The following is a 14,040-nucleotide window of genomic DNA, read 5'->3' on the forward strand; positions in this document are numbered from 1 at the left end:
CCCCCAAAATAAAGTTTGCCACTGTTTCCACTGTTTCCCCATCTATTTCCCATGAAGTGATGGGACCGGATGCCATGATCTTCGTTTTCTGAATGTTGAGCTTTAAGTCAACTTTTTCACTCTCCTCTTTCACTTTCATCAAGAGGCTTTTTAGTTCCTCTTCACTTACTACCATAAGGGTGGTGTCATCTGCATATCTGAGGTTATTGATATTTCTCTCGGCAGTCTTGATTCCAGCTTGTGTTTCTTCCAGTCCAGCGTTTCTCATGATATACTCTGCATATAAGTTAAATAAGCAGGGTGACAATGTACAGCCTTGATGTATTCCTTTTCCTATTTGGAACCAGTCTGTTGTTCCACGTCCAGTTCTAACTGTTGCTTCCTGACCTACATACAGATTTCTCAAGAAGCAGGTCAGGTGGTCTGGTATTCCCATCTCTTGAAGAATTTTCCACAGTTTCTTGTGATCCACACAGTCAAAGGCTTTAGCATAGTCAATAAAGCAGAAGTAGATGTTTTTCTGGAACTCCCTTGCTTTTTCCATGATCCAGCAGATGTTGGCAATTTGATCTCTGGTTCCTCTGCCTTTTCTAAAACCAGCTTGAACATCAGGAAGTGCACGGTTCACGTATTGCTGAAGACTGGCTTGGGGAATTTTGAGCATTACTTTACTAGCGTGTGAGATGAGTGCAATTGTGTGGTAGTTTGAGCATTCTTTGGCATTGCCTTTCTTTGCGATTGGAATGAAAACTGACCTTTTCCAGTCCTGTGGCCACTGCTGAGTTTTCCAAATTTGCTGGCATATTGAGTGCAGCACTTTCATAGCATCATCTTTCAGGATTTGAAATAGCTCCACTGGAATTCCATCACCTCCACTAGCTTTGTTTGTAGTGATGCTTTTAAGGCCCACTTGCCTTCACATTCCAGGATGTCTGGCTCTAGATGAGTGATCACACCATCGTGATTATCTGGGTCGTGAAGATCTTTTTTGTACAGATCTTCTGGGTATTCTTGCCACCTCTTCTTACTATCTTCTGCTTCTGTTAGGTCCCTACCATTTCTGTCCTTTATTGAGCCCATCTTTGTGTGAAATGTTCCCTTGGTATCTCTAATTTTCTTGAAGAGATCTCTAGTCTTTCCCATTCTGTTGTTTTCCTCTATTTTTTTGCATTGATCACTGAGGAAGGCTTTCTTATCTCTTCTTGCTATTCTTTGGAACTCTGCATTCAGATGCTTATATCTTTCCTTTTCTCCTTTGCTTTTCAATTCTCTTCTTTTCACAGCTATTTGTAAGGCCTCCCCAGACAGCCATTTTGCTTTTTTGCATTTCTTTTCCATGGGGATGGTCTTGATCCCTGTCTCCTGTACAATGTCACGAATCTCAGTCCATAGTTCATCAGGCACTCTATCAGATCTAGGCCCTTAAATCTATTTCTCACTTCCACTGTATAATCATAAGGGATTTGATTTATGTCATACCTGAATGGTCTAGTGGTTTTCCCTACTTTCTTCAATTTGAGTCTGAATTTGGCAATAAGCACTGGCAGCTGCGACCGGCACACTAAGCGCAGCCCAGAGGAGCTACCCAAGTCCAAGGTCAGGGGCAGCGGCCGGGAGAACCAACCCCATGTTCAAGGAGCAGTGGCTGCGCAGGCGCAGGAGGGCCTAGAGGCGTTATCCCACGTTGAAGGTCAGGAATGGCAGCGGCGAGGAGATACACCTCGTCCAAGGTAAGGAGCAGCGGCTGTGCTTTGCTGGAGCAGCCATGAAGAGATACCCCAAGAGAAACCCAAGTAAGATGATAGGTGTTGCAAGAGGGCATCAGAGGGCAGACACACTGAAACCATACTCACAGAAAACTAGTCAATCTAATCACACTAGGACCACAGCCTTGTCTAACTCAATGAAACTAAGCCATGCCCATGGGGCAATCCAAGACAGGCGGGTCATGGTGGAGAGATCTGACAGAATGTTGTCCACTGGAGAAAGGAATGGCAAACCACTTCAGTATTCTTTCCTTGAGAACCCCATGAACTGTATGAAAAGGCAAAATGATAGGATACTAAAAGAGGAACTCCCCAGGTCAGTAGGTGCCCAATATGCTACTGGAGATCAGTGGAGAAATAACTCCAGAAAGAATGAAGGGATGGAGCCAGAGCAAAAACAATACCCAGCTGTGGATGTAACTGGTGATAGAAGCAAGGTCCGATGCTGTAAAGAGCAATATTGCATAGGAACCTGGAATGTCAGGTCCATGAATCAAGGCAAATTGGAAGTGGTCAAACAAGAGATGGCAAGAGTGAATGTCAGCATTCTAGGAATCAGTGAACTGAAATGGACCGGAATGGGTGAATTTAACTCAGATGACTACGGGCAGGAATTCCTCAGAAGAAATGGAGTAGCCATCATGGTCAACAAAAGAGTCTGAAATGCAGTACTTGGATGCAATATCAAAAACAACAGAATGATCTCTTTTCGTTTCCAAGGCAAATCATTCAATATCACAGTAATCCAAGTCTATGCCCCAACCAGTAACGCTGAAGAAGCTGAAGTTGAATGGTTCTATGAAGACCTACAAGATCTTTTAGAACTAATACCCAAAAAAGATGTCCTTTTCATTATAGGGGACTGGAATGCAAAAGTAGGAAGTCAAGAAACACCTGGAGTAACAGGCAAATTTGGCCTTGGGATACGGAATGAAGCAGGGCAAAGACTAATAGAGTTTGGCCAAGAAAATGCACTGGTCTTCCAACAACACAAGAAAAGACTCTACACATGGACATCACCAGATGGTCAACACCGAAATCAGATTGATTATATTCTTTGCAGCCAAAGATGGAGAAGCGCTATAGAGTCAACAAAAACAAGACCAGGAGCTGACTGTGGCTCAGATCATGAACTCCTTATTGCCAAATTCAGATCTGCCTCTTGGGAAACCTATATCAGGTCAGGAAGCAACAGTTAGAACTGGACATGGAACAACAGACTGGTTCCAAATAGGAAAAGGAGTACATCAAGGCTGTACATTGTCACCCTGCTTATTTAACTTATATTCAGAGTACATCATGAGAAATGCTGGGCTGGAGGAAGAACAAGCTGGAATCAAGATTACCAGGAGAAATATCAATAACCTCAGATATGCAGATGACGCCACCCTTATGGCAGAAAGTGAAGAAGAACTAAAGAGCCTTTTGATGAAAGTGAAAGAGGAGAGTGAAAAAGTTGGCTTAAAGCTCAACATTCAGAAAACAAAGATCATGGCATCTGGTCCCATCACTTCATGGGAAATAGATGGGGAAACAGTGGAGACAGTGGCTGACTTTACTTTTTTGGGCTCCAAAATCACTGCAGATGGTGACTGCAGCCATGAAATTAAAAGACGCTTACTCCTTGGAAGGAAAGTTATGACCAACCTAGACAGCATATTGAAAAGCAGAGACATTACTTTGTGAACAAAAGTCCATCTAGTCAAGGCTATGGTTTTTCCAGTGGTCATGTATGGATGTGAGAATTTGACTATAAAGAAAGCTGAGCACTGAAGAATTGATGCTTTTGAACTGTGGTGTTGGAGAAGACTCTTGATAGTCCCTTGGACTTCAAGGAGATCCAACCAGTCCATCCCAAAGGAGATGAGTCCTGGGTGTTCATTGGAAGGACTGATGTTAAGCTGAAACTCCAATACTTTGGCCACCTGATGCAAAGAGCTGACTCATTTTAAAAGACCCTGATGCTGGGAAGGATTGAGGGCAGGAGGAGAAGGGGACAACAGAGGATGAGGAGGTTGGATGGCATCACCAACTCAATGGACATGGATGGGTTTGGGTAGACTCCGGGAGTTGGTGATGGACAGGGAGGCCTGGCGTGTTGCGGTTCATGGGGTCGCAAAGAGTTGGACATGACTGAGCGACTGAACTAAACTGAACTGACATCAAATCCTTATGATCATCCCCCAACCAATGAAACACAGTCTTGTCCGACTCTTTGGGACCCCAAGGCGTGTAGCTCACCAGGCTCCTCAGTCCATGGGGTTCTCCAGGCAAGAACACTGGAGTGGATTGCCAGTCCCTTCTTCAGAGGATCTTCCTGACCCAGGGATCAAACCTGGGTCTTCTGCATTGCAGGCAGATTCTTTACCACTTGAGCTACAGGAAAGTCCCCCAACAAAACACAGGTTATCCTTAATAACCACCCTATTAACACAATGATCTGTTGCCTCCTACTTTATAAAATAGAAGGACTTTATAGTTTTATGTTATATTTTAGAACTTTATAGTTATACAGGTTTATCTTTGTACAATTTGCTATAATGTCCTGGCAGCTATGCCTTTATCAGTACAAAATTTGAAACAACTTTACCTAAGATGATAAAAAGCCCATTAATTAAAAAGACCAGTTCATGATATTCCTTTGTCTTTCCTATGGTTGTAAAAATTATCTGTGTTATTTTGTGCTTTTCTTTTTAGTATAACACCAATAATCTACTTTGCCTTTAAAAATTTCTTTTAAAATTTCTCTTTGGCTGTGCTGGGTCTTCATTGTTGCCTTTGGGCTTTCCTAGTCGCAGCAAATGGGGCTGCTCACTAGTTGTGGTGTGCAGGCTTCTTATCGTGGAGGCTTCTCCTGTTACAGAGCACAGGCTCTAGGGTGAGTGGGCTTCAGTAGTTGACACATGCATGCTAAGTCACTTCAGTGTCTGACTCTTTGCCACCCTAGCCCACCAGGCTCCTCTGTCCATGGGATTCTCCAGGCAAGACTATGGAACGGATTGCCATGCCCTCCTCCAGAGGCTCTTCCCGACCCAGGATCCTGTCTCTTATGTCTCCTACATTGGCAGGTGGGTTCTGTATCACTAGCGCCACCTAGTAAGCCCCAAACAAAGCTTGCTGAGGGCTTATTCAGTACTTGGCATTTATGCTAGGTTCAGGTGTTTGCAGATGTGGTCCTTACGTGCCAGGCATTATAGTCCAGTTAAGACAGATAAGGAGAAAATAGATAATTTCATAACATGTAAGTATGAAGGGAGATGTATGCACAGGACACTGTAGCTATACAAGAGGAACAGAACTGTCTTCAATTAGGGGCAGTGGAAGTAGGCTGGAAGGAAGAAATGAAATTCCAGGTGAATCTTGAGGACTGAGATGGATTTTGCCAGGCATGAGAAAAGGAATAGAAATTTTACAAAGTACAGTCTGAAGTGGTTGAGCATTTATGAAAACTCCTGTATTCCCGGGAGACTGAGAGTGTGTGTTGTGTGTGTGTCTATGCATGTGTGTGTGTTGGGAGGAGGGGGCTGGGTCAGAAAGAGAAGAATAAGGAGAAAGGAAAAAAGACAGCATCTGTGAAGAGCCAGGAAATATGATAAAACCAGCCATTCACAGAATGTAGAAATAACATACTCCTTGACTGGGGTCCATGTTTTATCCAATTTTGTATCTCCAAGGTATGACATGGTATCTAGATTCGGTGTACAGGAAAGACTAGAGATCTCTTCAAGAAAATTAGAGATACCAAGGGAATATTTCACGCAAAGATGGGCTCAGTAAAGGACAGAAATGGTAGGGACCTAACAGAAGCAGAAGATATTAAGAAGGGGTGGCAAGAATACACAGAAGAACTGTACAAGAAAGATCTTCATGACCCAGATAATCACGATGGTGTGATCACTCACTTAGAGCCAGACATCCTGGAATGTGAAGTCAAGTGGGCCTTAAAAGCATCACTACAAACAAAGCTAGTGGAGGTGATGGAATTCCAGTGGAGCTATTTCAAATCTTGAAAGATGATGTTGTGAAAGTGCTGCACTCAATATGCCAGCAAATTTGGAAAACTCAGCAGTGGCCACAGGACTGGAAAGGGTCAGTTTTCATTCCAATCCCAAAGAAAGGCAATGCCAAAGAATGCTCAAACTACCACACAATTGCACTCATCTCACACGCTAGTAAAGTAATGCTCAAAATTCTCCAAGCCAGGCTTCAGCAATATGTGAACCATGAACTTCCAGATGTTCAATCTGGTTTTAGAAAAGGCAGAGGAACCAGAGATCAAATTGCCAACATCCGCTGGATCATGGAAAAAGCAAGAGAGTTCCAGAAAAACATCTACTTCTGCTTTATTGACTATGCCAAAGCCTTTGACTGTGTGGATCACAAGAAACTGTGGAAAATTCTTCAAGAGATGGGAATACCAGACCACCTGATCTGCCTCTTGAGAAACCTGTATGTAGGTCAGGAAGCAACAGTTAGAACTGGACATGGAACAACAGACTGGTTCCAAATAGGAAAAGGAGTACATCAAGGCTGTACATTGTCACCTTGCTTATTTAACTTATATTCAGAGTACATCATGAGAAATGCTGGGCTGGAGGAAGAACAAGCTGGAATCAAGATTGCCAGGAGAAATATCAATAACCTCAGATATGCAGATGACGCCACCCTTATGGCAGAAAGTGAAGAAGAACTAAAGAGCCTTTTGATGAAAGTGAAAGAGGAGAGTGAAAAGTTGGCTTAAAGCTCAACATTCAGAAAACAAAGATCATGGCATCTGGTCCCATCACTTCATGGCAAATAGATGGGGAAACAGTGGCTGACTTTTACTTTTTGGGCTCCAAAATCACTGCAGATGTTGATTGCAGCCATGAAATTAAAAGACACTTACTCCTTGGAAGGAAAGTTATGACCAACCTAGACAGCATATTGAAAAGCAGAGACATTACTTTGTGAACAAAAGTCCATCTAGTCAAGGCTGTGGTTTTTCCATTGGTCATGTATGGATGTGAGAATTTGACTATAAAGAAAGCTGAGCACTGAAGAATTGATGCTTTTGAACTGTGGTGTTGGAAAGACTTTGATAGTCCCTTGAACTGTCCATCCCAAAGTGAGTCCTGGATTGGAAGGACTGATGTTAGTGAAACTCCAATACTTTGACCTGATGCAAAGAGCTGACTCATTTTAAAAGTCCATGCTGGGAAGGATTGAGGGCAAGGAGAAGGGGACAACAGAGGATGAGGAGGTTGGATGGCCAACTCAATGGACATGGATGGGTTTGGGTAGACTCCGAGGAGTTGGTGATGGACAGGGAGGCCTGGCGTGTTGGGTTCATGGGGTCGCAAAGAGTTGGACATGACTGAGCGACTGAACTAAACTGAACTGACATCAAATCCTTATGATCATCCCCCAACCAATGAAACACAGTCTTGTCCGACTCTTTGGGACCCCAAGGCGTGTAGCTCACCAGGCTCCTCAGTCCATGGGGTTCTCCAGGCAAGAACACTGGAGTGGATTGCCAGTCCCTTCTTCAGAGGATCTTCCTGACCCAGGGATCAAACCTGGGTCTTCTGCATTGCAGGCAGATTCTTTACCACTTGAGCTACAGGAAAGTCCCCCAACAAAACACAGGTTATCCTTAATAACCACCCTATTAACACAATGATCTGTTGCCTCCTACTTTATAAAATAGAAGGACTTTATAGTTTTATGTTATATTTTAGAACTTTATAGTTATACAGGTTTATCTTTGTACAATTTGCTATAATGTCCTGGCAGCTATGCCTTTATCAGTACAAAATTTGAAACAACTTTACCTAAGATGATAAAAAGCCCATTAATTAAAAAGACCAGTTCATGATATTCCTTTGTCTTTCCTATGGTTGTAAAAATTATCTGTGTTATTTTGTGCTTTTCTTTTTAGTATAACACCAATAATCTACTTTGCCTTTAAAAATTTCTTTTAAAATTTCTCTTTGGCTGTGCTGGGTCTTCATTGTTGCCTTTGGGCTTTCCTAGTCGCAGCAAATGGGGGCTGCTCACTAGTTGTGGTGTGCAGGCTTCTTATCGTGGAGGCTTCTCCTGTTACAGAGCACAGGCTCTAGGGTGAGTGGGCTTCAGTAGTTGACACATGCATGCTAAGTCACTTCAGTGTCTGACTCTTTGCCACCCTAGCCCACCAGGCTCCTCTGTCCATGGGATTCTCCAGGCAAGACTATGGAACGGATTGCCATGCCCTCCTCCAGAGGCTCTTCCCGACCCAGGGATCCTGTCTCTTATGTCTCCTACATTGGCAGGTGGGTTCTGTATCACTAGCGCCACCTAGTAAGCCCCAAACAAAGCTTGCTGAGGGCTTATTCAGTACTTGGCATTTATGCTAGGTTCAGGTGTTTACAGATGTGGTCCTTACGTGCCAGGCATTATAGTCCAGTTAAGACAGATAAGGAGAAAATAGATAATTTCATAACATGTAAGTATGAAGGGAGATGTATGCACAGGACACTGTAGCTATACAAGAGGAACAGAACTGTCTTCAATTAGGGGCAGTGGAAGTAGGCTGGAAGGAAGAAATGAAATTCCAGGTGAATCTTGAGGACTGAGATGGATTTTGCCAGGCATGAGAAAAGGAATAGAAATTTTACAAAGTACAGTCTGAAGTGGTTGAGCATTTATGAAAACTCCTGTATTCCCGGGAGACTGAGAGTGTGTGTTGTGTGTGTGTCTATGCATGTGTGTGTTTGGGAGGAGGAGGGGCTGGGTCAGAAAGAGAAGAATAAGGAGAAAGGAAAAAGACAGCATCTGTGAAGAGCCAGGAAATATGATAAAACCAGCCATTCACAGAATGTAGAAATAACATACTCCTTGACTGGGGTCCATGTTTTATCCAATTTTGTATCTCCAAGGTATGACATGGTATCTAGATTGGTGTACAGGAAAGACTAGAGATCTCTTCAAGAAAATTAGAGATACCAAGGAATATTTCATGCAAAGATGGGCTCAGTAAAGGACAGAAATGGTAGGGACCTAACAGAAGCAGAAGATATTAAGAAGGGGTGGCAAGAATACACAGAAGAACTGTACAAGAAAGATCTTCATGACCCAGATAATCACGATGGTGTGATCACTCACTTAGAGCCAGACATCCTGGAATGTGAAGTCAAGTGGGCCTTAAAAGCATCACTACAAACAAAGCTAGTGGAGGTGATGGAATTCCAGTGGAGCTATTTCAAATCTTGAAAGATGATGTTGTGAAAGTGCTGCACTCAATATGCCAGCAAATTTGGAAAACTCAGCAGTGGCCACAGGACTGGAAAGGGTCAGTTTTCATTCCAATCCCAAAGAAAGGCAATGCCAAAGAATGCTCAAACTACCACACAATTGCACTCATCTCACACGCTAGTAAAGTAATGCTCAAAATTCTCCAAGCCAGGCTTCAGCAATATGTGAACCATGAACTTCCAGATGTTCAATCTGGTTTTAGAAAAGGCAGAGGAACCAGAGATCAAATTGCCAACATCCGCTGGATCATGGAAAAAGCAAGAGAGTTCCAGAAAAACATCTACTTCTGCTTTATTGACTATGCCAAAGCCTTTGACTGTGTGGATCACAAGAAACTGTGGAAAATTCTTCAAGAGATGGGAATACCAGACCACCTGATCTGCCTCTTGAGAAACCTGTATGTAGGTCAGGAAGCAACAGTTAGAACTGGACATGGAACAACAGACTGGTTCCAAATAGGAAAAGGAGTACATCAAGGCTGTACATTGTCACCTTGCTTATTTAACTTATATTCAGAGTACATCATGAGAAATGCTGGGCTGGAGGAAGAACAAGCTGGAATCAAGATTGCCAGGAGAAATATCAATAACCTCAGATATGCAGATGACGCCACCCTTATGGCAGAAAGTGAAGAAGAACTAAACAGCCTCTTGATGAAAGTGAAAGAGGAGAGTGAAAAAGTTGGCTTAAAGCTCAACATTCAGAAAACTAAGATCATGGCATCTGGTCCCATTACTTCATGGCAAATAGGTGGGGAAACAGTGGCTGACTTTACTTTTTTGGGCTCCAAAATCACTGCAGATGTTGATTGCAGCCATGAAATTAAAAGACACTTACTCCTTGGAAGCAAAGTTATGACCAACCTAGACAGCATATTGAAAAGCAGAGACATTACTGTGCCAATAAAGGTCCGTCTAGTCAAGGCTGTGGTTTTTCCATTGGTCATGTATGGATGTGAGAGTTGGACTGTGAAGAAAGCTGAGTGCTAAAGAATTGATGCTTTTGAACTGTGGTGTTGGAGAAGACTCTTGAGAGTCCCTTGGACTGCAAGGAGATCCAACCAGTCCATCCTAAAGGAGATGAGTCCTGGGTGTTCATTGGAAGGACTGATGTTGAAGCTGAAACTCCAGTACTTTGGCCACCTGATGCAAAGAACTGACTCATTTGAAAAGACCCTGATGCTAGAAAAGATTGAGGGCAGAAGGAGAAGGGGATGACAGAGGATGAGATGGTTGAATGGCATCATCGACTGAGTGGACATGGGTTTGGGTGGACTCCAGGAGTTGGTAATGGATGGGAAGGCCTGGTGTGCTGCAGTTCATGGGGTCGCAAAGAGTTGGACACAACTGAGCGACTGAACTGAACTGAATGTTCAACTAGGATACATGAAGAGATAATGAAGTTGCTACTTTTATACATTGTCTCATATCTGTATGTCTTGCTTCCTAACTTTTGCTAGACTTCTGGTCAAGCAGGCTACACGCCATGGGATTTCAGCAACAACCTCAAAGCCTTACTGTAGTAGGTATCTATGTTGGCAACTATTACCTCAACCCCTGCCCCAGGTTTTTGAGAATTCTTACAGGAAAATGGATTATAGCAAACTTGCCTACTCACTTTCTCCAATTAGTGTCTTTTTTTTCCCCCTAGCACCTTTCTCTTCCATGCAAACTAAATAACTATCCACCTGAACTCCAATGATTTCAAAGTTTCATGAAGACAAAATTGATCCCCACCCAACATACAGCCAATGAAGTCCCTTGCATGGCTGTATGTTCAAATTTGAGAAAGAAAAATAAGAAGAATAGTGGTTATGTTTGGTTATATTTGCTGACCTGACATTAGATGAGGCAAAAAGGAATAAGGAGAGAGGCATGACGGGGTGATGCCACTAGGCTAGCCATCCGAATGACGTGTACTTGATACACCTAGAGTTCTGCTTCCATTTTGGTATAATAACAATGGGGAGGAGGATGGGTGTGTAGCACAGGTATCAATTCTCTCTCTGCTCAGAAAATACAGATGTTGGGTCACTACCAACACTTCAAAGAATGCTGACAATAAGACTTTGCCCAGTGTAAAACTTTGCTGAGGTCAGTTTTTAAAAATTATTCTTTTTATTTAACAGTCATGTTCATTTATTCATCTTCAAAACTTGGGCCTCTAAGTTCCTCTGAATCTTTACACTGCTTCTTTTGGTTTTGAATGACTACTGACACCACTGAGTTGGCGTTCAAAGGTTAAGAGCACAAAAAATGGCCAGAAAACCAGTGGGACAAGTCACAGAATCATGGAGAAACCACCCTCCTCCAGTGACATGGGCAGTAGAAGGTACAAGGCAGCATTTGTTTCTGCTGAAACTCAGTATATCACACTGCCCTTTTCTGTAATAAAGTTATTTGATGACTCACTCAAATAGAGTTCTCAATATATTCTTACCTAGTAGGATTATGCTTTAAAAATATAAAAAACAGCCAAAACCCAGCAGCCATAACCTAACCTGAGAAGGTTTACCCTAGGTAAGGAATTTCATCTTTAACAAACAACAAGCAACTTAATGACTCTGTTCAGTTCTGTCCTAGTTTTTTCCCCCTCTAGACTTGATTAAAAGTCAACTTGTGATTTTTTTTTAACATCTTACCATGGTAACTTGTAGAAGCAGGGTGTAGTAGAAAGTTATTCAACTAGAAGTTTGATGACCTGTGCTCTTGTGTCAGCTTTGCCATAAACTTTTGGACTAGATATGTAATTCTTCTGTTGTTCCATTTTGTACAATTAGATCAGCTATCTGGCTATGGTGCAGGGTTGTTAGGATGATCGAGTGAGAGGTCAAACTGCTTTAGTATAAGGCTTTATTATTGTTTTAAAAATTAAAACTGAATCAGTATCTTTATATAAGCTTCCTTGGGAAAACTTCCCCATTTTTATGGCTTGAATAACTTATATCAGAGGTATTAACTATATTAGTCCTTGAAAGTGAAAGTTACTAAGCTGTGTCTTGACTCTTTGCGACCCCATGGACTATACAGTCCATGGAATTCTCCAGGCCAGAATACTGGAGTGGGTAGCTTTTTTCTTCTCCAGAGGATCTTCCCAAACCAGGGATTGAACCCAGGTCTCCCGCATTGCAGGCGAACTCTTTACCAGCTGAGCCACGAGAAGCCCTATATTAGTCCTTAACTTATTCCAATTTTCTAGATATCTCCATATATTTGACACCATCTTACTTCAAACTAAGTAAAACAGGAATTGTAGGAAGTATACTACTTTTTATCCCGAGGTTATATTACAAAGGTGATGACACTGTTTCTAGCATAGGTCTCTTTTATGATTATCATACTGAAAGGCAAAAAGCCTGACCTTGAGATATAGCACAGATAAACTTCAACAGATGAGGAAGCAGACAAGAGAAGCAGGCAGTGCCAAATTATGCTCCATACTATGATGCAGAAGGAAGAGACAGCATGGGGTATACAAAGGAGTAAATAGCCAGGCCAATGTGAAGTGGTCCCTGCCAGCCCTGGGCAGGCTTAGGGATAAATGCACCCTGATCTGGAATTCAAGAAAGAGGAGACAGGAAGGTGATTTACTTGCAAAGGCAAATTTGTTTACCTGACGATGTTTTCTTTTCAGGTGAGAGTGCCTAGTAAAACTCACCCAGGCCTAGGATTCGTGGGGTTTTGAAAAATAATACCTTATATTTATATGGGCTTATACTTACCATATATACCTTACATTTGTATGGGTTTAATTTCTTTTTCCACTCAGATATAACTCAACATATATATTTTTAATTGTAGGCTAATTACAATATTGTGGTTTTCGTCATACATCGACATGAATCAGCCACGGGTGTACAGGTGTCCCCCCCATCCTGAACCCCCCTCCCACCTACCTCCCCAACCAGTCCCTCTGGGTTGTCCCAGAGCACCAGCTTTGAGTGCCCTGCTTCACGCATTGAACTTGCACCGGTCATCTATTTTACATATGGTAATGTACGTTTTGCTAAAGCTGAAACTCCAGTACTTTGGCCACCTCATGCGAAGAGTTGACTCAATTGGAAAAGACTCTGATGCTGGGAGGGATTGGGGGCAGGAGGAGAAGGGGACGACAGAGGATGAGATGGCTGGATGGCATCACTGACTCAATGGACGTGAGTCTGGGTGAACTCCGGGAGTTGGTGATGGACAGGGAGGCCTGGCGTGCTGTGATTCATGGGGTCACAAAGAGTCGGACACGACTGAGCGACTGAACTGGAGTGTACGTTTCAATGCTATTCTCTCATATTGTCTCACCCTCACCTTCTCCTACATAGTCCAAAAGTCTGTTCTTTACATCTATGATTCTTTTGCTGTCTTGCATTTAGGGTCGTTGTTACTGTCTTTCTAAATTTGTATGGGCTTAATTTAACAGGCTTATGACATGCTCTTATGTAATAAGTGTAAAAGATAGGACAAGCATCATGATCACTTCACAGATCAGTTGATTTCATCTTAGAGAAGTTAAATGAGATAATTTAATCAGATTTCAGAGATGAACAGTATCTTAAAGATTTCATTTAATGCCTGCTCTTTAACAAAAGAGAACACGGTTAGGTAATTAAGTTGTCTAGGATCACAAAGCCAGTATGCAACGTGTCAAAGTATAAACAAAGTTCTGTGTTGTGTTTCAGTTTAGAAATTCTCAGACTGACTCATAACGGATTCTGATTTGTTATAGCATTCTGCAGATGTTGTTTGTTGTTGTTGTTTATTTGCTAAGTCATGTCTGACTCTCTGCAACACCATGGACTGTAGGCTATGCCAAGCTCCTCTGTCCATGGGATTTCCCAGGCAAGAATACTGGAATGAGTTCCTGTTTCCTTCTCCAGGGGATCTTCTGGACCAAGGGATCAAACCCGAGTCTCCTGCACTGCAGGTGGATTCTTTACCACTTAACCACCAGGGAAGCCCCTCCTTCTGCAGAAGAGAGGCCGCAAATTGAAGCTGCTTTCACAAAA

Source organism: Bos mutus, chromosome 11, assembly GCF_027580195.1.
Source record: "Bos mutus isolate GX-2022 chromosome 11, NWIPB_WYAK_1.1, whole genome shotgun sequence".
NCBI lineage: Eukaryota > Metazoa > Chordata > Mammalia > Artiodactyla > Bovidae > Bos > Bos mutus.